Here is a 26,769-nt window from a genome sequence, read left to right as displayed (position 1 = left end):
CATATACATGCCTTCTTTGTTTGTTTATTCATTCATTTGTTACTTAGGCTGTCTGATCTTGGAAAAACACATTTCTTTCTGAACAAATGACTGTTTTATATGTGTTCTCCCTGGATTGATATTTATTTCTCTGACTGGCTCTTAATTGACTTGTTTGATCATATCCTTCTTCCTGCTGAGAATTTTGTCTGTTTTCCCTGAGCTATGTTCTGTTTTTGTCTTTTTTAGGATGGGTCGCAAGGGAAAGAAGAAAGCCAACCCCTTGGCTCGCCCTCCACCCGTGCCTCCCAGTGACCAACTGGACACTTTCATCAATTCCGAGGCCCAAGAACAATATAAGAAGCTAGAAAAGTGCGCCTTTCATTATGAGAGGAAACTAAACCTGCCCGAGAAATATGCGGACGTGATACTTGACAGAATAAATTTTTATCATTGGGGATTCGTAAAATCCGACCCGGTGGAAGTAAATGACACCAGGTTAAGGAATTTTACGCCAATCTCCTCAAGAGGGATGCCCAAACCGTTATTCTAAGAGGTGTCACCCTAGACACCTCTAATACTGCTTTAGAGGCCCTCTTGGACATTCCGAATATTCCTCCGGCTAGGGACGCTTATACTCAAATAATGACGGACGTGACCACGGGCAAAATTTCGTTGGATGCGGTCCTGAAAAAGATTGGCCAGCCTAAGGCCAAATGGAAATACAACAAGGGAGAGTAGCCTGTACCCTCGAGCATTGCATGCACGGACCTGAACCCAGAGGCAAGGATCTGGCAGTAGATCATTGCCAATTACATCCTTCTGAGCACGCATGCCACTCATATCAGGATCCATGTGGCAGTATTATTATGGGCTATTTTGGAGGGGAAGAGGATCTCTATTCTTCTCCTCATCAGAGATTCGATGATGAAGGTGAACCTGCAGCAGAAATTCAACATTCCTTTCCTATCCCTCATCACCAGATTAGCAGCCTTATCTGGTGTAGAGAGACGTTGATGCCAAGGCATCATAGGCTAGTTTCACTAGCATTTTTATGTTAGTTTTAGTTGTTTTATGCATTTTCTTGAGCTTAAAGTAACCAAAAATGGTTAAATGAAGAACAAAGTAATGAACCATCCAAACAATATGATTTTGATGCAAATTCCATGAGTTTTAGTTGTATTACTTAAATGTTATGAATGAAAGATTTCTCATGAAATTTTGCAAGACTTTGATGCAATTGTTTGGATGATTTCAGGGAAGAAGAGGCTAAGCAAGGAAGTAACAAAATCAATAAAGGAAGCTTCAATATCACATGTGGAGTTTAAGTTCCAGTTTAAGCCTAAACTGGAGCTTAAACGCCAAAATCATGAAGAATAAGAAATGCTGGGATTGAAGTTTAACCTCCAGTTTGACCTCAAACTGGAGGTTAAACGCCAGAATGAAAAGCCTCACTTAAGGAGCATTCCACGTTTAACCTCCAGTTTGACCTCAAACTGGAGGTTAAACGCCAGAATGAGTATGCCACCCAGGGAGGAGTTCCACGTTTAACCTCCAGTTTGACCTCAAACTGGAGGTTAAACGCCAGAACCAGGAAGAGTACCAGGGGCCATTCCACGTTTAAGCTCCAGTTTGACTCAAACTGGAGCTTAAACGTGTTCGACGTTTTCTTTCACTCCAGGGTTGCTCTCTCCACCTCCACGTTTAACCTCCAGTTTGACCCCAAACTGGAGGTTAAACGTGTTCGACACCTCCAGGGCCACCATTCCAAGCTTCCACGTTTAACCTCCAGTTTGACCTCAAACTGGAGGTTAAACGTGTTCGACCTCCAGTATGCCTACACCCCTTTCCACGTTTAACCTCCAGTTTGACCTCAAACTGGAGGTTAAACGTGTTCGACCTCCAGGATGCCTCATTCCCTTTCCACGTTTAACCTCCAGTTTAACCTTAAACTGGAGGTTAAACGTGTTCGACTACATTACTCTCCAGGGCTACCTTCTTCCATTTCCACGTTTAAGCTTCAGTTTAACCTTAACTAAAGCTTAAACGTGCTTCTACAAATGGCCTCACTGGAAGTGTCTGGCGTTTAAGTTGCAGTTTAAGCTTAAACTACAACTTAAACGCCACTCTTGAAAAGGGTTTCTGGGCCAAAAATATTGTGATTTAAGTTAGTCTTTGAGCACAATTATTAACTTAAACTTACTTTGGTATGAAACCCAATTGAATATCATGGTTTATGGGATTGGGCCTGAAGGATTGATGAGTTTGAAATCTCAATTTAGTGAGTCATGTGTCATTATTTGATTATCACTAAGTTGGCTCAATAAATGTTACAGGACTTGGATCAACAACCTCATCAAGATTATGGATCATAAACCCAAGGCAAAAGGAAAGCAAGGAGAGGCCTCAAAGCCCAAGAAGCACAACTGAAGCTCAATATAGAAAGTGTATAAATAGGATAGAAGTTAAGTTAGGAAGGACTTTTACTTTCACTTTTAGCTAGTTTCCTTTTCTTTGTAATTGAATTCAGAGCTATGATTCACTAAACCCCCTTTCATTGGGTTAGGGAGCTCTATTGTAATTCAATGAATCAATATTAGTTTATCTTCTTCTTCAATCTTTTCTCTTGAATTTTGTTAGAAAGCTTCTCGATCTAATTCCATTGAGTAGTTGTCTTGGGAAAGAGACTACTCATACTTGGAATCCTTCGGAGCCTTGGGAAAGGAATGGAGGATTCATGCTAGAGAAGCTTTCTCACAGTGGATTGGATTGGGGTTTGGATGGATATTGTGACATGTAATCCTACCAAATTGTGGTTCATGAAATTGTGTGGTATAATCAGTGATCAAGCATCATCTCTTCTTATGAACATTTAAACCAAGGGATTGGGAATTTGTTTGTTTTTAGAGAGCATTGGTGAGCCAAGGAATTGGGATCCAATCATATAAGATTGCCAAGCAAAATTCAATGAATGCATTGGTTGAGGAAGAGATTTACATGTTTTGATTCGGAGATTTCAATATCTCCTAAACCCAATGAATTCCCCATTTCTGATTTCCACTTTCACTTTACATTCTGCAATTCAATTCTTGCAATCATCCCCATTCCCTTTTAATTTCAGCAATTTACATTCTGCTCTTTAATTCATGCAATTTAAGATTCAGCCATTTAATTTTCTTGTCATTTACTTTTCCCGCCAATTTTACATTCCGCAATTATCATCTCAATTCTTGATTCCGCTCAACTAGAACACACTTCTAATCCGAATTGCTCACTCAACCAATCCTTGTGGGATTCGACCTCACTCTATTGTGAGTTTTTACTTGACGACGATAACCGGTGCACTTGCCGGAAGGAATTTTGCCGATCGTGCAATTTCCTAAATCGTAGCATAACTAGTTTATGTGCATCAAGTTTATGGCGCCGTTGCCGGGGATTGGTTTTCGATTGACAATTCTCAAATTGGAAGCTAACTAGATTGAGCAATTTTTTCTTGCTTTGTTAATTCTGTTCTAAATACTTGTTGAATTCTGCACTTGGTTACATGCTTTTCTTCTTTATGCCTTTAAATCCATGCAACTAACTCACTGACTCACTAACTGTTTGATTTAATTCCTCAATTGATCTAACCATACTCTTCCATTAACCAAGAGTATTTTACTTGTTTGTGTTTGAGCTGTGTTCTTGTATGACAGGTAGGAGAGGAGAGACATCAACTCCTCCATATACCGAACCGGAAAGGACCCTTCATAGACTTAGAAGGGAAGCAAGAGGGAAGAGAGTAGTGGGAGAAGAGGAATCTGAAGGAGAATCTGAGGACAATTTTGAGGAAGCTCTAGATCTCAACATGGATAGAGAAGTTCACAACCATGAGAGAGCTGATGGAAACAATGCCATTCCTGAGAGGAGGGTTCTTAGTTCATACATAAACCCAACCTCTGGGAATTGTGGTAGTAGCATCCAGAAACCACCCATTCAGGCCAACAATTTTGAGCTCAAGCCACAGCTAATATCATTGGTGGAAAATCATTGTTCCTTTGGAGGAAGTGCTAATGAAGACCCAAACCAACATCTCACAAAGTTCCTGAGAATTTGTGACACTGTGAAGTCCAATGGAGTCCAGGAAGATGCCTATAAACTGCTCTTGTTCCCATTTTCACTTAGGGACAAGGCAGCTAAGTGGCTGGAATCATTCCCAAGGGGGAGTCTAACCACATGGGATGAGGTGGAAGGCAAGTTTCTGGCACGTTTCTACCCTCCACAAAAGGTCAATAGGCTTCGATCTGAGGTCCAGACTTTTAGACAACAAGATGGTGAAACTCTCTACGAGGCATGGGAGAGATTCAAGGACTTGACAAGGAAATGCCCACCAAACATGTTCCATGATTGGGTGCAATTGCACATCTTCTATGATGGGCTCTCTTATGAATCAAGGAAGGCTGTAGACCATTCATCAGGAGGTTCATTGAACAAGAAAAAGACCGTGGAAGAAGCCATTTAAGTGATTGAGACAGTGGCTGAGAATGAGTACTACTATGCATCAGAAAGGCACAACACTAAGGGAGTCATGGAGCTGAACCATGTTGATACAATTCTAGCCCAAAACAAGGTGTTTGCCAAGCAACTAGCAGAACTTACCAGGCAATTAGAAACAAAGCAAGTGGCTGCAATACACACACAAGATCAAGAGGAAGTAGGCATTGAAGGAGGTGATTGGGAAGAGGCCAACTATGTGGGAAACCAACAAAGGCAATCATATGATCCACATTCCAATACTTACAACCCAGGCTGGAGAAACCACCCAAACTTTGGGTGGGGAAACCAACAAACCCAACCACAAAACCACAAACCTTACAACCACAACCAACATAACAATTCCACATACCAAAACTCCAACCAAAGATCATACCAAGCCACACAAAACACTTACCCCCAATCATCATACCATGGCCAAAGTAATCAACCTACCCAACCCAATCCGAACCAACAATTTCAAGATCAATTAAACCGGATGGAAGGAATGCTTGCAACCATGAGCCAAGATATAATTGAATTGAAGGCTTTTAAGGAAGAAGTAAATTCTAACTTGCAAAACCAAGGAGCTGCAATCCAGAAGCTAGAAAATCAAATTTTGTATTTGACTAAGCAAGCCCCTGGGACAAGCAATTCTCATACTGTTAAGGCTATTGCAAGGGAGGAATGTAAGGCCATAACCCTCAGAAGTGGAAAGAATCTCAAGGAGATTTCAAGGGAAACCACAGAGGATGAAGCAAGGGAAAATGTGAAAGATAAAGAACAAGGACAATCTGTTACACCGTTTGCAACAAAAGAAAAAGAAAAAGAGGTCTTGAAGCCTTACACACCTAAAGCACCTTATCCTCAACGTTTGATGAAGAGTGAAAAGGATGGCCAATTCTCCAGGTTCTTGGAAATTTTCAAGAAGCTTCAAATCAACATTCCCTTTGCTGAAGCAATAGAGCAAATGCCACTCTATGCAAAATTCTTAAAAGAATTGATGACCAAGAAGAGAAGCTGGAGAAATGAGGAAACTGTGTTGTTAACTGAAGAATGCAGTGCCATCATTCAGCACAAATTGCCTCAGAAATTGAAGGACCCAGGCAGTTTCCAAATCCCCTGTATTATAGGAGAAGTCATGGTGGAGAAGGCCTTGTGTGATTTAGGGGCCAGCATCAATTTGATGTCGCTAACAATGATGAAAAGAATGAAGATTGAAGAAGCCAAACCAACAAGAATGGCCCTCCAATTGGCAGATCGAACTTTCAAATTCCCTCATGGGATAGTTGAGGATTTGTTGGTGAAGGTGGGAGAATTTATATTTCCTGCTGATTTTGTGGTGTTAGATATGGAGGAAGAAGCCAAGGCTTCAATAATTCTGGGGAGACCCTTCCTAGCTACTGCTGGAGCCATCATAGATGTACAAAAGGGTGAACTCACTCTTAGACTCCATGATGAGAAATTGGTGTTTAATGTATTCAAGGCAATGAGCTATCCATCAGAATCACTAAGGGAATGTATGAGGGTTGATGTAGTGGACATTGCAGTACAAGAAACTTTTGAGGAAACAATAAAGGAAGTGGCAGAGGAGGAGTTCACCAAGGATATTGAAGTTAGTGATATCAAGGATGCTGACACAACTATGCTAAGCAGGCCAGAGAAAGTGAAAGAAGAAAAGGAAGCACCAAAACCTGAGCTCAAAGCATTGCCCCCTAATCTCAAGTATGCATACTTGGGTAGTGATGAGAGTCACCCTGTTATCATTAGCTCGGCCTTGAGCCAAGAACAAGAAGAAGAATTGATCAAGGTGCTGCAAACTCATCAAGATGCCATTGGATGGACCCTAGCTGATTTGAAGGGGATAAGTTCATCCATATGCATGCATAAAATCTTGTTAGAAGAAGATGCTAGACCCTCCATTCAAGCTCAAAGAAGATTGAATCCCGTCATGAAAGAAGTGGTACAAAAGGAAGTGAGGAAGTTATGGCAGGCAGGGGTAATCTACCCCATTTCTGATAGCCCATGGGTTAGTCCCATCCATGTAGTGCCCAAGAAAGGTGGCATCACTGTGGTTCCAAATGAGAAGAACGAACTCATACCCACAAGAACCGTTACTGGATGGAGGATGTGCATAGACTACAGGAAACTCAATGAAGCCACCAGAAAAGATCATTTCCCACTCCCATTCATGGATCAGATGCTTGAAAGGCTTGCCGGACATGCTTACTATTGCTTCTTGGATGGATATTCGGGCTACAACCAAATAGTAGTTGATCCTAGTGATCAAGAGAAAACATCATTTGTTTGTCCATATGGAGTTTTTGCTTATAGACGCATGCCCTTTGGGTTGTGCAATGCACCTGCCACTTTCCAAAGATGCATGCTGTCCATCTTTTCGGACATGATTGAAAAATTTATTGAGGTCTTCATGGACGATTTTTCTGTGTTTGGGGATTCTTTTCCCAGCTGCCTACACCACCTTGCCTTGGTGCTTAAGAGGTGCCAAGAGACTAACCTAGTATTAAACTGGGAAAAGTGTCATTTCATGGTCACAGAAGGAATAGTCCTTGGCCACAAAATCTCTAATAGAGGCATGGAGGTGGACAGAGCTAAGGTGGAAATCATTGAAAAACTACCTCCACCAAGTAATGTCAAGGCAGTTAGAAGCTTTTTGGGACACGCTGGTTTTTACAGAAGGTTTATTAGAGACTTTTCTAAAATAGCCAAACCTTTGAGTAACTTGCTTGTCTCTGATACACCCTTTGTATTTGATAAAAATTGCATGCTAGCCTATGATCTTTTGAAGCAAAAACTTTCCTCTGCACCTATCATTGCCCCACCTGATTGGAACTTACCTTTTGAACTGATGTGTGATGCATCAGACCTTGCTATTGGGGCCGTGTTAGGACAAAGGAAAAACAATTTGGTGCATGTGATTTATTATGCCAGTAAAGTCTTGAATGCTAACCAAAAGAATTACACAACCACTGAAAAAGAACTCTTGGCAATAGTCTTTGCATTTGACAAATTTAGATCTTATCTCATTGGATCTAAAGTCATTGTCTTCACTGATCATTCAGCTTTAAAATATTTACTTGCTAAACAAGAATCTAAACCAAGACTTATTAGATGGGTTCTTTTGTTGCAGGAATTTGACATTGAAATCAAAGACAAGAAGGGTGTAGAAAACAAGGTGGCAGATCATTTATCAAGGATACCATGTGAAGAAGGAAGCACACGAAGCACACATGTAAATGAGTGCTTTCCTGATGAACAACTCATGCTAATTCACAAGGCACCCTGGTTTGCAGACATAGCAAACTTCAAGGCCACTGGGAGTTTTCCTTTGGAATTTAACAAACATCAAAAGAAGAAATTGGTAAATGATGCCAAATACTTCATCTGGGACGAACCATACTTGTTCAAAAAATGTTCAGATGGCATACTCAGAAGATGCATGTCCGAGGAAGAAGGAAAGGAAGTTTTATGGGACTGCCATGGCTCTACTTATGGAGGGCACTTTGCAGGGGAAAGAACAGCAGCTAAGGTGCTGCAGTGTGGTTTTTATTGGCCTACTATTTTCAAAGATGCAAAAGAATTAGTGAAACACTGCCCTGAATGCCAGAAAGCTGGGAACCTGCCAAGAAGAAATGAAATGCCACAACAATTCATTCTGGAACTTGAATTGTTTGATGTGTGGGGGATAGATTTCATGGGACCATTTCCCTCCTCATACTCAAATAATTACATTCTTGTGGCAGTAGATTATGTATCCAAATGGGTTGAAGCAATAGCAACTCCAACCAATGATAATAAGGTAGTCATGAACTTCCTCAGAAAACACATTTTTTGCCGTTTTGGGGTTCCAAGAGCAATCATCAGTGATGGAGGAAGCCACTTTTGCAACAAACCATTAGAGGCATTGCTCCTAAAATATGGAGTCAAACACAGGGTAGCCACACCATACCATCCACAGACAAGTGGGCAAGCCGAAATATCTAACAGAGAACTCAAAAGAATCCTGGAAAAAACTGTGGGAAATTCAAGAAAGGACTGGTCGATTAAGCTAGATGATGCTCTTTGGGCATATAGGACAGCTTTCAAAACACCAATTGGAATGTCTCCTTACCAACTAGTATATGGAAAAGCTTGCCATCTGCCACTGGAGTTGGAGCACAAGGCATACTGGGCCTTGAAACTTCTGAACTTGGACAACAAAGCCGCTGGAGAAAGAAGGATGTTGCAAATTCAAGAATTGGAAGAATTCAGAGCGGAAGCTTATGAGAATGCCAAAATTTACAAAGAAAGAGCAAAGAAGAAGCATGACAGCAACATAGCCCCAAGGAAATTTGAAGAAGGGCAAAAAGTATTGCTCTACAATTCTAGGCTGAAGCTATTTCCAGGGAAGCTAAAATCAAGGTGGTCTGGACCATTCCTTGTCACCAAGGTCTCCAATTATGGACAAGTAGAAATCATGGAAGAAAAGTCACAACGAACCTTCATTGTTAACGGTCAAAGACTTAAACATTACTTGGGAGATGTGGAGGAGAAGGACAAAGTTAAATATCACCTCAACTGAGGAAGCTAACCGTCAAGCTAATGACGTTAAAGAAGCGCTTGTTGGGAGGCAACCCAACCTGAGGTAATACCTTGTTGCTGTTTCTTTTATTTGTTTCAATAAAAGGGGTAAAGTAGTTTCTGTGCATTGCAAAGAATTAAGTTTGGTGTTTCACACCAAACAATTAATTCATGGATCCATAAGTCAAAGGGGAATGTGTGACTCTAAGTTTGGTGTTCCACCATAAAGATCAACTGAACACAACAACCTTTGATTTATGTGAAAGGAACAACTATTCTAAGCAGTCACAGAAATGCTTAAAACCCTTAGTAGCAACATCATTCCAAGATAACTCAAGGATTCAAAGAACACAGAGAAGTAAGTGGGAGACTAAGTTTGGTGTTCACACACCAACTTAAGAATCCGATACTTACCCACACATAGTTGAGCTAACCACTTAAGTGCTTGAGGAGCAAGCAACTTCATTACTCTTTGCAGGAAAGGAAACAAGAACCTTAAAGCATGAAGCAACATTTAGGAAGAAGAAGGAGAAATCAAAGTGTTTCCTGACAACAAAGAGAAAACAAGGAATTTCACAAGGTGGTATTATTCCTTGATAATTCTTTAAAAAGGTTAAACAAAAGCATGCGTGTTCTGGTTTAAACTGTAAATGTTGAATCTTTCTGGAATGTGTAGTTTGTTTTAGTATGTCTGTTTGTTAATTGCTTTGAATAAAGTGAATGCCTAGATGTTTGGATATAACTTCACCTTCTTAAACAAGTGCTTGCCATGCTTGTTCTGTTTCAAAAATAAAAGAAAAGTGTGAACAAAAGTAACTTGGCTAAATTAGTGACAAATCAAGTAGAATTAAGTGGTGGTATGCATGCTTGATTGTTTAGTCACATCACAAAAATTAGAGTGTAGAATTATCATTTTTTATGTAGAAGTACAAAGTGTCTATGGATCTTGATGAATAAATGTCTTTGGCCATGAAAAAGAAAGAAAAAGGAAAAGAAAAAGCCACGGAAAAAGGCAACCAAAAAGCAAAAAAATTGAGAAAATAAGCTAGGCACCAATGGTTTGAACTTCTGAGACAAATGCCTGTGGTGTTTATGTATTAAGGATATGCTTGGATGAATAGGTTCTGAGGAGTGTTTCAACACTTGGTAACTTGGGTTAACTAACCCGGGATTATCAACCAAAAGTCCACTATCAAGAGCAACCTAAATACAAAACATTTAGTCACACAAAGAGGTGCTGGGCATCAATGTCTCAAGAAGAAATGTGAACTAAAATGCCTAAGGTGGATATGTGTAGTGCACTGATAAGAAAAAGAAAATGCCAAAGGCTTGTGCAACACATGACACTAAGCAAACAAGGAGCAAAAGAAGCTCTAAGAAAAAGAAAAGAAAAACAAAGAAGAGAAAAGTGCCAAAGACATAAGAATAACAAGAGGCCATAGCAATTTTTGATGGATGCAATGAAAAAGTGATAATCCTACCTGATAAGTATGAAAAAGTGATGCTGCAACTTTCTGCATAAAACCCTTCTGATGAACTTCAAATGCTTGCTAATATAGCCAATGTAATTACTTTCTGTTCATACTTTCTTCTCAAATAACTCAGGACTTGCTTAGGGACAAGCAAGTATTAAGTTTGGTGTTGTGATGCCAAGGCATCATAGGCTAGTTTCACTAGCATTTTTATGTTAGTTTTAGTTGTTTTATGCATTTTCTTGAGCTTAAAGTAACCAAAAATGGTTAAATGAAGAACAAAGTAATGAACCATCCAAACAATATGATTTTGATGCAAATTCCATGAGTTTTAGTTGTATTACTTAAATGTTATGAATGAAAGATTTCTCATGAAATTTTGCAAGACTTTGATGCAATTGTTTGGATGATTTCAGGGAAGAAGAGGCTAAGCAAGGAAGCAACAAAATCAATAAAGGAAGCTTCAATATCACATGTGGAGTTTAAGTTCCAGTTTAAGCCTAAACTGGAGCTTAAACGCCAAAATCATGAAGAATAAGAAATGCTGGGATTGAAGTTTAACCTCCAGTTTGACCTCAAACTGGAGGTTAAACGCCAGAATGAAAAGCCTCACTTAAGGAGCATTCCACGTTTAACCTCCAGTTTGACCTCAAACTGGAGGTTAAACGCCAGAATGAGTATGCCACCCAGGGAGGAGTTCCACGTTTAACCTCCAGTTTGACCTCAAACTGGAGGTTAAACGCCAGAACCAGGAAGAGTACCAGGGGCCATTCCACGTTTAAGCTCCAGTTTGACTCAAACTGGAGCTTAAACGTGTTCGACGTTTTCTTTCACTCCAGGGTTGCTCTCTCCACCTCCACGTTTAACCTCCAGTTTGACCCCAAACTGGAGGTTAAACGTGTTCGACACCTCCAGGGCCACCATTCCAAGCTTCCACGTTTAACCTCCAGTTTGACCTCAAACTGGAGGTTAAACGTGTTCGACCTCCAGGATGCCTCATTCCCTTTCCACGTTTAACCTCCAGTTTAACCTTAAACTGGAGGTTAAACGTGTTCGACTACATTACTCTCCAGGGCTACCTTCTTCCATTTCCACGTTTAAGCTTCAGTTTAACCTTAACTAAAGCTTAAACGTGCTTCTACAAATGGCCTCACTGGAAGTGTCTGGCGTTTAAGTTGCAGTTTAAGCTTAAACTACAACTTAAACGCCACTCTTGAAAAGGGTTTCTGGGCCAAAAATATTGTGATTTAAGTTAGTCTTTGAGCACAATTATTAACTTAAACTTACTTTGGTATGAAACCCAATTGAATATCATGGTTTATGGGATTGGGCCTGAAGGATTGATGAGTTTGAAATCTCAATTTAGTGAGTCATGTGTCATTATTTGATTATCACTAAGTTGGCTCAATAAATGTTACAGGACTTGGATCAACAACCTCATCAAGATTATGGATCATAAACCCAAGGCAAAAGGAAAGCAAGGAGAGGCCTCAAAGCCCAAGAAGCACAACTGAAGCTCAATATAGAAAGTGTATAAATAGGATAGAAGTTAAGTTAGGAAGGACTTTTACTTTCACTTTTAGCTAGTTTCCTTTTCTTTGTAATTGAATTCAGAGCTATGATTCACTAAACCCCCTTTCATTGGGTTAGGGAGCTCTATTGTAATTCAATGAATCAATATTAGTTTATCTTCTTCTTCAATCTTTTCTCTTGAATTTTGTTAGAAAGCTTCTCGATCTAATTCCATTGAGTAGTTGTCTTGGGAAAGAGACTACTCATACTTGGAATCCTTCGGAGCCTTGGGAAAGGAATGGAGGATTCATGCTAGAGAAGCTTTCTCACAGTGGATTGGATTGGGGTTTGGATGGATATTGTGACATGTAATCCTACCAAATTGTGGTTCATGAAATTGTGTGGTATAATCAGTGATCAAGCATCATCTCTTCTTATGAACATTTAAACCAAGGGATTGGGAATTTGTTTGTTTTTAGAGAGCATTGGTGAGCCAAGGAATTGGGATCCAATCATATAAGATTGCCAAGCAAAATTCAATGAATGCATTGGTTGAGGAAGAGATTTACATGTTTTGATTCGGAGATTTCAATATCTCCTAAACCCAATGAATTCCCCATTTCTGATTTCCACTTTCACTTTACATTCTGCAATTCAATTCTTGCAATCATCCCCATTCCCTTTTAATTTCAGCAATTTACATTCTGCTCTTTAATTCATGCAATTTAAGATTCAGCCATTTAATTTTCTTGTCATTTACTTTTCCCGCCAATTTTACATTCCGCAATTATCATCTCAATTCTTGATTCCGCTCAACTAGAACACACTTCTAATCCGAATTGCTCACTCAACCAATCCTTGTGGGATTCGACCTCACTCTATTGTGAGTTTTTACTTGACGACGATAACCGGTGCACTTGCCGGAAGGAATTTTGCCGATCGTGCAATTTCCTAAATCGTAGCATAACTAGTTTATGTGCATCAGACGTCCAACTGACCGGATGTCTGTCTACATCAGTAAGCAGCCGTATCTGCCATACGGAGACTATGACATGCCACCTCAGAAGAAGAAGAAGACTATTGAGCCTCCATCAGCAGTAGCAAAGCCTTCAGCACCTCCTTCAGCACCCGCACCCATACCCCGACCTCAGACACCATATGAGTTATGCCGGGACATCCTTCAGGCCCTCCACCAATCTGAGCGCCACAACGCTCGCTGCTTCCAGTGGATAATGGCAAAATTTGAGGGTCGAGACCCTGGACCACCTCCTCCGGATACACCAGAGCCAGAGACTGAGGAGCCTGCATCTGAGGAGCCAGCAGCTGAAGCTGGCCAGGTAGTCCAGCCACCTGAGTAGAGACTAGAGGAGACCACGGCGGAGGAGGTAGTCGTTGAGGAGCGTGGAGTTGAGGAGCAGACAGTTGAGGAGCCCACAGTTGAGCGGCCCAGAGTCGAGGACCAGACAGCTGGACCAGAGCCGAGGGTAGAGATGGTAGTTGAGACACCTAACCCGCTAGTTGAGTAGCCTAGAGTTGAGACATCCAGAGTTGTGATTGTTTATCAGCGTCAGCACCATCCACCACCGCCAGGCGGTGGAGCTTTATAGAGTTATTTCCCCCGGTCCGTTTCTGGCACGGAGGACCGTGCATCATCTAAGTGAGGGGGAGGTTCTACTATTGTTGAGTGTAAATATTCTCTTCCGAACACTTGTCATTTCAGTTCATTTTCAGTCTTTACTATGCTTTTTGTGGATACTTTTAGCACTTTGACTTATGCACTTTTTATTTTGGTATATATATATTAGTCAACTTTAGTTATCTTTAGTATTGCATCTCTAGTTTTGGTATATATATTGCACCTTTATATTGCTTGGTATATAGTATAGATATGGATTGTGATGGGATGATGTGAATAGCGTATGCCTAGTTATCTTGATCCTAATTGTTCATGTTACTTTGTGCTTGTTGAAAATTAGGAGAAGAACTAGGAAATTTTGAAAAAATTTTCATCCATCACATCATACATACATATAGGAAATAACTTTGGTGGAAAACAACAAATTTTCCAAGAATTTTGCCAAGGGCATTCTATTGAATTGATCGAGAAAACTATTTTCAAACTTGCTTGAATGATTTCTTATGGAACATAGAAGAGTAAAGAACATTTACCTTGTGAGTTTTTTAGCTATATTGAGTGGTTACACATTTTAACCACTAATTTTGTTCATCGTGTGATATCTCTTCTTTGATTGCGATCTTGGTTTTGCTTGATTCTTTATTTCCATAGATTGATGTCTTGAATTGCATTGAGCATGATTGAGGCCATCTTTGATAAAAGCTTACCTTACCCATATAGCCTTACCCTTGCATCTACCCTTGTTAACCCCTGTTGACCCTTATTCACCCCATTATTCTTGATATTAGCACATCACAACCTTAAGCAGAAAACCATGAATTACCTTGGATTGCATCCTTGATTAGCTTAGGTTAAAGAAGTGTGTTTCATGTAAGTATGGGGGAATCTTTTGGGAAACACTGGTAGGGAATAAAAATGTTTAATTTGGGTATCTCATTGAAAACTTTGGAAAATGGGAACATTCATGTATGAACTACTTAACCATATGCAACTTTTATTTTAAAAAAAAAATCATCATGAAAAGGGGATGAAAGTTATTCCTAAGTGAAAGAAAATCAATAAGAAATGCATATGTGATATGAATGATAAGTCATACGCGAGTGTTTGTAAGAAAGAATTGATGGGAGGTTAGAATTGCATTTGATTTTGATTTGGTTGATAGAGGTTGAGTTGGATACCTAATCTAATCAAGGATTCAACCATTTTAGTCCATTTAGCCATATCTATCCGATCTTAACCCTAACCTCATTACAACCATATGAAGTCCTCATGATAATTGCATTCATGCATCACTTGTGTTGATTGTTAGATGAAGAGCAACTCCTTGAAAGCATGATTAGAATAGACTTGAGTGAATTGACCCTTAGACACCAAGTAATTAGAGTGTATACACACCTAGTGAGGGTTCAATTACTCAACTCTATGTTTCCATACTTCTTATCATGTGTTCATGCAAATTACTTCATTTGATGAGTTGAATCAATTCTTTAGATTTTGGATGCATTGGATTAATTCTTTGCTTTGCCCTAATTGTCTATACTTGCTTGGGAATTTGATCATTTATTTTTAGCAATTTCATATAGATACTATAGATAGATATATAGGTATATATAGTATTTACATACTTGCATGCATATAGATAGTTGCATTTAATAAGTTGATTGCCCCTTTGGATCATTCTCCTTGTTAGTTTGGCATGAGGACATGCTATTGTTTAAGTGTGGAGGAATTGATGAGTCCATATTTGATGGTATATTTTGATTCAATTTGGATGGATTCTAGCACATGAACTCACACTTAAGCACCAAAATAGCATACTTTTGTGTTTGATCCCTAGTTTGATCTTAAATGTGAAAACATGCAATTTTGTGCTTTAATAGAGCAATTTAATCCCACTTCTATGTCATTCGATGCCGTGATATGGTTTGTGAGTGATTTCAGGCCTTGGAGACAAGAATGGATAGCCAAAAGTGGAAGAAAGCATGTACAAGGGAGAAAACATGAAGAAAACAAGGAAAAGCACACACAGTGAAGTGTGCATGCGCACAGCCCTGCGTGCGTGCGCACAAGCAAGAATTTCCACGTGTGCGTACGCACAGGTCAATTTTTAGCCGCGTCTGTGCGTCCGCACAGGTCCCAACACATGATTTCATTAATGATGCACGTGCTTCACGATTTCTGGGACCCTTGGCTCATTTTTGGAAGGCTGAAATGCTATTTTGGAGTGCTATATAAAGGAGACTTCAACACCTATCAAAGGGGTGAAGCATTAGAGCAATTTTTAGATAGTTTTCATAGTAATTAGGAGTAAGAGTAGGAGTAGAGTAGAAAATGCTCTCTTAGGGTTTAATTTCCATCTTCATGTAGCATTTTATAGAAGCTTTTCTTTTGGATTTTGATCATCTTTTATTGTAGGTACTCTTTAATTCCACTTTAATTACATTGTCTTTTCTTTCATTTGCCTTGGTTCAAGTTACTTTGTTTATATTTCAATTTTGAGTTCTTGAAGTTTTGATTGATGAATTTAATGTTTCATGCTTTCTTTATGCTTGTTTGGATGTTTATTATTGATTTGGTGCATAGCTTGATTATAGTTTCCAATTTACTTTGCAATTTTCCATTATTTACTTTCATGCACATAAGGTGTTTGTGAAAATGCCAACTCTAGATTTTGAGTAGATTTTCCAACCTTGGCTTGTGGTTTGAGTTCCTAGGATACTAGAGTCATAATGTCCAACATTTAGTGGTAATTCTTGGGTAGTTAGTTGACTCTTGTTTCCTTTGACGCTATCCTTTTATCAACTAGTTTGGTAACTTGGTTAGGACTTATGGATTAAGGTCAATTATGCTTGCTTGACTTACTCCTCGATGGTTGGGGTTGACTAGGCGAGATTGACTCATCATAATTACCATAGTCATGGTTATGGCGATGATAGGATTCCTTGGATCCTCATTCCCAAGTCAAGGCTCTTTCTTATTGCATTTTCACTAGTTTTGATCCTATTTACCTTTGCTTGCATCAATTTCCAATTTTGATCATTGTTCAGTTCTTTTATTGTTTAGTTTCTTTAATCTTTTGTTCTTTGATTACAAAAACCCCCTTTGCCCTCTTCACAACCGAAAGAAGTAACATTTCATTTGCAGTCCTAGGGAGAACGACCCGAGGTTTCATTACTCTCGGTTATTTGTTTTTATTTGAATTGAATTATTTGATTTGAGCATTATTTGTTGGCTTGGAACTATACTTACAACGCTAATCATATTTTGAGATAAAATTCCAAGCCGACGGTCTTGTTCATCCATCACCTACCCCATCCCACCCTTTTAAATACCCCTTCTTCCAACCCTTTCACCACACAATCCACACACTAAAGCCCCCTCTTGGCCGAATCACACTCTCCTTTCATGTCCCCTATTCTCTTCTTCTTCTACTCTTTTCTTTCTTATTTTGCTCGAGGACGAGCAAAGCTTTTAAGTTTGGTGTTGGAAAAGCCTTGCTTTTTGCTTTCTGTTCACACTTATGGCACCCAAAGTTGGAGAATCCTCTAGAAAGAGGAAAGGTAAAGTTGTTTCTTCCTCCTTCGAACCTTGGGAGATGGAGAGATTCATCACCAAAGCTCATCAAGACTACTTCTATGAAGTAGTCACAAAGGAAAGGGTGATTCCTGAAGTCCCTTTTAGGCTAAAAAAGAATGAGTACCTGGAGATCTGACAAGAAATCCGGAGGAGAGGTTGGGAAGTTCTAACCAATCCTATTCCGGAAGTTTGAATCTTGATGGTATAAGAGTTCTATGCCAATGCATGGGTTACGAAAAACCATGATACAAGCGTGAACCCAAGTCCCAAAAATTGGCATACAATGGTCCCAGGGCGTTTCTTGGATTTCAGCCCGGAAAGTGTAAGGTTGGCGCTCCATTTGTGAATAATGCAAGAAGACCCACATCCTTACACTAGAAGAGTCAATTTTGATCAAAGGTTGGACCAAGTCCTTTCAGACCTTTGTGTGGAAGGAGCTCAGTAGAAGAGGGATGCTCAAGGCAAGCCTATCCAACTAAGAAGGCTTGACCTCAAGCCCGTAGCTAGAGGATGGTTGGAATTCATCCAACGCTCTATCATCCCTACTAGCAATCGGTTAGAAGTGACCATTGACAGAGTCATCATGATTCATTGCATCATGATTAGAAGTGAGGTAGAGGTACATGAGGTAATACCTCAAGAATTGTACAAGAAAGCTGAAAGGCCTTCCACCTTATCAAGGTTGGCTTTTCCCCACCTTATATGTCAATTATGCAATTCAGCTAGAATTGTCATAGAAGAAGACATCCCCATTGAGGAGGACAAGCCCATCACTAAAAGAAAGATGGAGCAAACTAGAGAGCCTACACAAATGTGTCAACAAGAGCATGTGGAGCTACCTCAACAAGAAATCCCTGAGATGCCTCAAGGGATGCGTTTTCCTCCCCAAGACTATTGGGACCAATTGCACACTTCTCTAGGAGAATTGAGCTCTAACATGTATCAACTAAGGATAGGACATCAAGGACACTCAACCATCCTCCGTGAAATAAGAGAAGATCAAAGAGCCATGAGGAAAGAATAACAGAGACAGGGGTGTGACATAGAAGACGTCAAGCGCTCAATTGGATTCTAAAGAGAAAGCAGCAGCCGCCATTACTAAGGTTGTCATGTTCCATACTTCCCTTTGCCTGTGTCATTTATCTGTTTTTCATGTATTTTGTTTTATTGTCTATTTTTAGTGCATGATCATCTTTATTTTATGTCTTAAAGCTATGAAATATTTCATGCATCTCACACCTTACTTGAAAGAAAATTTTATTTGAAAAAAAGAAAAGTAAGATGTATGAATTTCGAGTTATATATTAAGAATAGTTCAATTATTTTGATGTGGTGGCATTGCTTTTATTTTTTTAATGTATGAATAAACAGTGCATATTTGATGTTAGAGTTAAGAATGTTGGCTCTTGAAAGAATGTTGAAAAAGGAGAAGTATTATTGGTAATCTGAAAAATCCAAAAATTGTCTTGAAGCAAAAAAAAAAACAGCAAAAAGCCAAAAAAAAGAAGGAAAAAATCAAAAAAAAAAGAGAAAAAGCCAATACCTCTTTAAACCAAAAGGCAAGAGGAAAAAGCCAGTAGCTCTTTAAACCAAAAGGTAAAAGCAAGGATCCAAGGCTTTGAGCATCAATGGTTAGGAGGGCCTAAAAGAAGATAAATCTTGGCCTAAAAAGTTCAAATGAACTTCTGCCCCTAACTATATGCTTATGGTGTGAAGGTGTCAAGTGAAAAGCTTGAGACTGAGCAGTTAAAGTCGTGATCCAAAGCAAAAGAGTGTGCTTAAGAACTCTGGACACCACTGGCTAGGGATTCTAGCAAAGCTGAATTACAATTCTAAGGGGTTCACCTAGTTAAGTGTTTGTGGCGTTTATGTATCCGGTGGTAATACTGGAAAATAAAGAGCATAGGGTCACGGCCAAAACTCAAAAGAAGCTCTGTTCAAGAATAAAAAAGAACTAAACTAGCAGAATCAATAATATCATCTAGATTCTGAGTTCCTAAAGATACCAATTACTCTGATATTCAAAGGAAAGTGAGATACCAAAACTATTCAGAAGCAAAAAGCTACTAGTCCCGCTCATCTAATTGAAACTGAGCTTCATCGAGAACTCTGAGATTTTTTGTATCCTTCTCTTCTTTTTAATCCTACTTGTTTTTGGTTACTTGGGGACAAGCAACAGTTTAAGTTTGATGTTCTAATGAGCGGATATTTTATATGCTTTTTGGCATCATTTTCATATAGTTTTTGTTATGTTTTGTTAAAGTTTTATTATATTTTCATAAGTTTTAGCGCAAAATTCATATTTTTGGATTATACTTTGAGTTATTGTGTTTTATGATGATTTCAGGTATTTTCTGGCTGAAATTGAGGAGTTTTGGCAAAGTCTGATTCAGAGACAGAGAAAGGACTGCAGATGCTGTCAGATTCTGACCTCTATGCACTCAAAGGAGCATTTCTGGAGCTACAGAAGTCCAAATGGCGAGCTCTCAATAGCTATGGAAAGCTAATATCTAGGGCATTCCAGAAATATATAATAGTTCATACTTTTTGTTGGAAATGAAGGCCCAAACTTGGCGTTCAATGCCAGCCACCAGCCCCATGCCTAGCGTCCAATGCCCAAGAGGGGGTAGCTGGCATCTAACACCCATTCAAGAGTGCAAAGCTGGCGTTAAACACCCAAAAAAGAGCACTAGCTCGTGGCTTCACTCAAGCTCAGCCCAAACACTCACCAAGTGGGCCCGAAAAGTAGATGTTTGCACTACAAGACTAGTTTATCTTATTTCTGTAATTCTTAGTTATTAGATTAGTATTTATAGGAGAAAATCACCCTTGTTTAGAGAATCCGCCAATCTTCTTCTTCCCCCACTTTATTTTCGAACATTATATATAGTATGAGCCACTAACCTCCTAAGGTTAAGGTTAGGAGCTCTACCGATTCTTATGGATTAATAATATCACTATTCTATTTTAATCTATGCTTGATTTTATTCTAAGATGTATCTTTGTTCTTCATCCTAATGGATTGGGAGTGTAGCTTGACTGTCATCCCTCTTCCACAAGGGTTCTTGCGAGTCCTTGATGGGATAGTACTTAACCACAAGCTTGATTATACATCTCTTAGACGGCTAATCCACGACTTCGTTAGGGACTTCTTGAGACATCGGTTCAGCCGTGCTACGGGGCGATTAGGGCCTTTGTGGTATAGGCTATAATCCAAGAAGCAGCATTCTCTAATCTGAAAGATCCGACCTTGTCTGTGGCATTTTGACTAGGATCACCAAGGGAATGGACTGCTAGAGCTTCACCCCCATCCAGATTAGATGACCGCTGACCTGGCGTTTGATCTTAAGCAGAGGAGATTAATGACCGCTGACCTAGCATTAATTATTTACGGCCTTCCATGGAATGAATCAATTAGAAATTGGAATAGATGGTAAGAAAAGTTTATCTAGAAGGAAGAAGCATCTCCGAAGCCTCAACCGCTCTCATACCATTGATTTCACACCCATCTAGTAATGTTTAATTTATTTATTCTATTTTATGCGTTGTTCCTCAACAATCATATTTTCTATTCGCCTGATTAAGATCTACAAGGTAGCCATAGCTTGCTCAAACCAACAATCTCCGTAGGATCGACCCTCACTCACCTGAGGTATTACTTGGATGACCTGGTGCACTTGTCGGTCTATTTGTGAGAATATTATGGAGCCAGTTTCGCGCACCATCCCTTGTCCATAATTTGTTGATAGATTTCCACTATGGGGGCCTTGAGGGAGGTATAGTTCGTGAATTTCCCCACCCGAGGAAATGGTTTGGACTGCTTCCCCGACACCCCTTCCTTCGGTATCTCTCTTGGTTTGTCTACATACATGGGTTGGCAGGGAGATGGGTTGGTCAGTTGCCGCTTATTGGCCGCCACCACCTGGCTGACCTCCTCATCTTTGATGTATTCTCATGCCACGTTCTGGATCTCTTGCATGGTCCAGACGGGCTAGGTGGTAAGGTGCTTCCTGAAGTCTTCATTCAGTAAGCCATTCGTCAAGCACAGGCTGGCTACTGAATCGGTCAAGCAGTCAATTTTTAGGCACTTGTCGTTGAACCTATCCAGAAATTTCCTAGTCAGCTCCCCAGCTTTCTGGGTGATACCCAGCAGGTTGATTGGGTGCTTGGCCTTAGCAATGCATATGGTGAACTGCGGTAAGAAGCTGTGGGATATGTCCACAAAGGCTGTAATGGACCCTTGCGGAAGCGCATTGAACTACTGTATTGTTAGGCCTGCCAGCATCATGGGGAAAGCTCGGCATCGGACTACATCGCCGACACCCTTCAGGTTCATCCTGGCCTCAAAGGCCATCAGGTGTTCCTAAGGGTCCTTCATCACGTCATACCTTATGTTCGTAGGCTTGTCAAAGTTCTTTGGCTGCCGGACCTTGAAGACCAAGGGGTGGAAAGGGGTCACCGCCATGATGATGGAGTCTCATCGTCTTCTCAGTTTCTCTCTGCGAGTCTCTCCATGCTCCTCCAATCTATCTTGGGTGGTGTGTGACCGCACATCCGTTCGAACTCTTTCATCGTTCCTTCGAGGGTTCCTCCCCCATGTTTCCAACCTTCTTGGAGGAGATCGGGTGCGAGATAGACTGGGACGAGAGTCTTTACTGTGCTTGGAACGATCGCGGTCCCTCGCTGCCAACTCTCTTTGGAGGTTCTACACCCGGTGGCACATTTCTTTCATGATCTTTGCACTGTCATCACCTGTTCTGCCAAAGGGACGTCTCCCGTGTGAGCTGGAGGTAGGTCGTCTCTACGAGATCGTGCTCCCGTGCGCTCATGGGAAGAGGCGACGGAAGCTAACCTACTCATCAGGCAGCCCTCTTCCTCGTGCGCCTCCAATCCTTCCTCTTCTAGAAGGAAATCCATTCGAGTCAGGTCCCCATAGACGGCGGCAATGTTTGTCTGCTGGTGCGCAGTGGATCGGGACGAACTGATGCTGAGCAGAGACTTAAAAGGGTTAGGACCTGAGCGCGAGCTGTGAGTTTGGAAGAGGTTGCATGTTGGGATCTGCGGAGTGACGATGTGGTGGGGCCACCTGCCAGGACTCCGACACTCAAGTCAGTATCCATACGAGAGGTGTCGGTTTAGGGTTAGAGTAGGTGATAAGCGACGATTTTCGTCGACTAGGAATTTAATCTAAAAATAAGATTGGTGTTGTAAGTATAGTTCCTAGCCAACGAGTAATGCTCGAATCAAATAATAAAGTCAAATCAAAACAAGTAACCGAGAGTAATTAAACCTCGGGTAGTTCTCCCTAGGAATGCAAATGAAATGTTACTTATTTCAGTTGTGAGGAGGACGAAATGGGTTTTGTGCAATTAAAGAACGAAAGATTAAAAGAACTAAGCAATAAAAGGACTAAGAGATAATCAAAATTAGAAAGTAATGCAAGCAACAAGGAAAATGAGATCAAAACTAGTGAAAATGCAATAAAGAAAAGCCTTGACTTGGGAATGAGTATCCAAAGAATCCTATCATGGCCATAACGACAACTATGGTAATTATGATGAGTCGATTTCACCTAGTCAACCCCAACCATCGAGGAGTAAGTCAATGGAAATAAAGAATCAAGACATCAATGGAAATAAAGAATCACGCTTAATGCAATTCAAGACATCAATCAATGGAAATAAAGAATCAAGCAAAAGTAAGATCACAATCATAGAAGAGATATATCACACAATGAACAAGATTTGTGGTTAAAGTGTGTAACCACTCAATATAGCTCAAAGACTCACAAGGTATTTGTTCTTTACTCTTCTATGTTCCAAAAGAAATCATTCAAGCAAGTTTGAAAACAGTTTTCTCAATCAATTCAATAGAATGCCCTTGGCAAAATTCTTGGAAAATTTGTTGTTTTTCGCCAAAGTTATTTTCTATATGTATGTATGATGTGATGGATGCAAAATTTTTCAAAATTTCCTAATTCTTTTCCTAATTTTCAACAAGCAAAAAGTAACATGAACAATTAGGATTAAGATAAACTAGGCATAAGCTATTCACATCATCCAATCACAATCCATATATATTATATACCAAGCAATATAAAAACTGCAATATATATACCAAAACTAGAAATGCAATACTAAAGATAACTAAAAGCAACTAGTATATATACCAAAAGTACTAAACAGCAGTGCATAAGTTAAAGTACTATAAATATCCACAAAAGCATAATAAAACTGAAAATAAACTAAATAGAAGTGTTCAGGAGAGAATGTTTACACCCAAAAATAGAAGATCCTCCCCCACACGTAAGTGATGCACTGTCCTCAGTGCTCAAAGGAATCAATCGGGGGAGTCAGTCATGTGAAGCTCCACCGCCTGGTGGTGGTGGGTGGTGATGACGCTAGTAGACAATGATGGCACTGGATGGCTGTGTGGTGGTCTGTGCTGCTGGCGGGTCAACTGCCTGGTCAGCTGCCTCAGCTCTCGACTCGGTTACAGCTGCTGGCTCCTCAACTCACAGCTCCTCGGCTCTATGATCCTCAGCTCTGTCAACTACTGCCTCCTTAGTCATGCGCTCCTCAGGTATCTGCTCAGGTGGCTGGACTAACTGGCCAACTTCAGCTACTGGCTCCTCAGATGCAGGCTCCTCGGCCTCTGGCTCTAATGTATCTGGAGGAGGTGGCCCAGGGTCTTTACCCTCAAACTTCGCCACTATCCACTGGATGCAGCGAGCGTTGCAGCGCTCAGAGCGGTGGACGGCCTGAAGGATCTCCTGACACATCTCATATGGTGTCTGAGGTCGGGATATGGGTGCAGGAGCTGAAGGAGGTGCTGAAGGCTCTACTACTGCTGATGGAGGCTCAATAATCTTTCTTTTCTTTTTAGGCGGCCCGTCATAGTCTCCGTATGGCTGATACAGCTGCTTACTGATGTAGACAGACGTCCGGTGATGAGCGGACAATTTATACGCTTTTTGGCATTGTTTTTAGGTATTTTTAGTATAATTTAATTAGTTTTTACTATGTTTTTATTAGTTTTCAACCAAAATTCACATTGCTGGACTTTACTATGAGTTTGTGTGTTTTTCTGTGATTTCAGGTATTTTTCTCGCTGAAATTGAGAGACCTGAGCAAAATCTGATTCAGAGGCTGAAAAAAGACTGCAGATGCTGTTGGATTCTGACCTCCCTGCTTTTGAAATGGATTTTCTGGAGCTACAGAAACCCAAATGGTGCTCTCTCAATTGCGTTGGAAAGTAGACATCCAGGGCTTTCCAACATTATATAATAGTCCATACTTTGCTCAAAGATAAATGATGTAAACTGGCGTTTAACGCCAGTTCCATGTTCCATTCTGGTGTTGAATGCCAGAAACAGGTTACAAGTTGAAGTTAAACGCCCAAAATAGGTTACAACATGGCGTTCAACTCCAGAAACAGCCTAGGCATGTGTAAAGCTCAAGTCTCAGCCCCAGCACATACCAAGTGGGCCCCGGAAGTGGATTTCTGCACTATCTATCGTAGTTTACTCATTTTTTGTAAACCTAGGTTACTAGTTTAGTATTTAAACAACTTTTAGAGATTTATTTTGCATCTCATGACATTCTTAGATCTGAACTTTGTATCTTAGACGGTATGAGTCTCTAAACTCTATTGTTGGGGGTGAGGAGCTCTGCTGTGTCTCGATGAATTAATGCAACTATTTCTGTTTTCTATTCAAACACGCTTGTTTCTATCTAAGATATTCATTCGCACTTCAATATGATGAATGTGATGATCCGTGACACTCATCACCATTCTCAACCTATGAATGCATGCCTGACAACCACCTCCGTTCTACCTTAGATTGAATGAATATCTTTTGGGTTCCTGGCTCATGAGTCTGATCGCCTCTCCTGACAACAGAACTTTCAGATCCGTGAGACCAGAGTCTTCGTGGTATAAGCTAGAATCCATTGGCAGCATTCTTGAGATCCGGAAAGTCTAAACCTTGTCTGTGATATTCCGAGTAAGATCCGGGAAGGGATGACTACAACGAGCTTCAAACTCGCGAGTGCTGGGCGTAGTGACAGACGCAAAAGGATCAATGGATCCTATTCCATCACAAGTGAGAACCGACAGATGATTAGCCATGTACATGGACCTTTTTCACTAAGAGGACGGATGGTAGCCATTGACAACGGTGATCCACCAACATACAGCTTGCCATGGAAGGAGCCTTGCGTGCGTGAAGAAGATGACAGTAGGAAAGTAGAGATTCAGAAGACAAAGCATCTCCAAAACTCCAACATATTCTCCATTACTGCATAACAAGTATTTATTTCATGCTCTTTTATTCTTCGCAATTCAAACTGATAATCATAATTGATATCCTGACTAAGAGTTACAAGATAACCATAGCTTGCTTCAAGCTGACAATCTCCGTGGGATTCGACCCTTACTCACGTAAGGTATTACTTGGACGACCCAGTGCACTTGCTGGTTAGTGGTACGAGTTGTAAAAAGTGTGATTTACAATTTTGTGCACCAAGTTTTTGGCGCCGTTGCTGAGGATTGTTCGAGTTTGGACAACTGACGGTTTATTTTGTTGCTTAGATTAGGAAAAAATTTTCTTTTTGGTTTAGAGTCTTCTTTTATTGTTTTTGGTTCAAATTTTAAAATCCTTATTTTATTTTTATAAATTATTTTCGAAATTTTTTAAAAAACCAATAACTTCATGATTTAATCTTCTGTTTGAGTTTAGTTTCGTATTTTAAGTTTGGTGTCAATTGCATGTTTTTATTTTCCTTTAAATTTTCGAATTTGTGTTCATTATTCTCTCTTGATCTTCAAGTTGTTCTTGCTACTTTTCTTGTTTGATCTTTAGTTTTTCCTGTTCTGTGTCTTTTCTTGTTTTTCTTGTGCGTTTTCAAATTATCAGTATTCAAAAAAAAATTCTATATACATTAAATACTTTTTTTTTTAAAAAAATACGTTAAATTTATAGCTCAGTTGGCTAGAGCGTTGTGCTTATGTTCTTGGTAATTGGGTATCTTCCTTTTTAAAACTTTTTCAAAAATAATTTTTTATTTTATTAAATCTTGTGTCAAACTCGTAAGTTTGGTGTTCTCTTGTTATCTTTCTTTAATTTTCGAAAATTTATTTTTAGTTTTCTAAAAGTTTTAAATTTGGTGTCCTTTTTATGCTCTTGTGAGTCTTCAAGGTGTTCTTGAGTCTTCTTTGTATTTTGATCTTAAAATTTTTAAGTTTGGTGTTCCTTGGTGTTTTCCCTCCAAAATTTTTGAAAAAAAAAACAAGGAGCATTAGATCTGAAAATTTTAAGTCTTGTGTCATTTTATTGTTTTTCTCTTTCTTCATTAAACTCAAAAATATTTTCCCTTTTTATTCTAATTGATTTTCAAAATTTTTCTTTAAAAATTCAAATTTTTATTTTAAAACTCTCTATTTTATCTTATCTTAGTTTTAAAAATTCAAAATTCAAATCTTTTTTTTTTTGGAAATCAT

General features: G+C 39.8%; 1 non-coding gene and 1 pseudogene across 1 annotated transcript; one reads left to right on the top strand and one right to left on the bottom strand.

Annotated features, from left to right (window-relative positions):
* Nucleotides 1-4,252: 4,252 nt before the first annotated feature.
* Nucleotides 4,253-4,356, bottom strand: LOC148545757 (small nucleolar RNA R71). Its single transcript, XR_015901911.1, has one exon. It is a non-coding gene; the product is annotated as a small nucleolar RNA R71 (small nucleolar RNA).
* Nucleotides 4,357-8,206: 3,850 nt separating this feature from the next.
* LOC148545756 (uncharacterized) overlaps nt 8,207-26,769 on the top strand; it is a 171,655-nt pseudogene continuing 153,092 nt past the window's right edge.

The sequence above is a fragment of the Arachis ipaensis genome, chromosome B9 (assembly GCF_059453495.1).
Source record: "Arachis ipaensis isolate K30076 ecotype BB chromosome B9, ASM5945349v1, whole genome shotgun sequence".
In the NCBI taxonomy this organism is placed as follows: Eukaryota; Viridiplantae; Streptophyta; class Magnoliopsida; order Fabales; family Fabaceae; genus Arachis; species Arachis ipaensis.
This window is presented reverse-complemented; position numbering and strand designations above follow the sequence as displayed.